This window comes from Chaetura pelagica, unplaced genomic scaffold (assembly GCF_000747805.2).
Source record: "Chaetura pelagica isolate M959 unplaced genomic scaffold, ChaPel_1.0 scaffold370, whole genome shotgun sequence".
Lineage (NCBI taxonomy): Eukaryota > Metazoa > Chordata > Aves > Apodiformes > Apodidae > Chaetura > Chaetura pelagica.
In genome coordinates, this window is record NW_009951939.1 from 155,279 (window position 1) to 155,617 (window position 339).

Genomic DNA, 339 nt, shown 5'->3' on the forward strand with positions numbered 1-339 from the left:
TGAGCCCAGCTCTCTCTGCCGGTTGGGGAGAAGTTCTCCAGCCCTGCAGTCATTTTTGTGGCTCTTAGGTATCCTGGAAAGCTGCTGTGTTCATTTAGGGATACAATATTTCCATTCTCTGCTTTCACCTCTCAGGTGGAGCTACAATTTGTAGCCTGTGTGTCCCACAAAAGAAATCCTGATGTCCTGGTTTGATCCAGGATGAAGCCAATTTTTCTTTTTACTGATTTTTTTTTCCTTCAGTAAGCTTTCTTGTAACTAGCAACAGTGTGTTCTGCTAGGCTGATAAGACAGAGGAATGTTTTTCTAACTACTGAGGCTTCAAGGCCGCACCTGCAC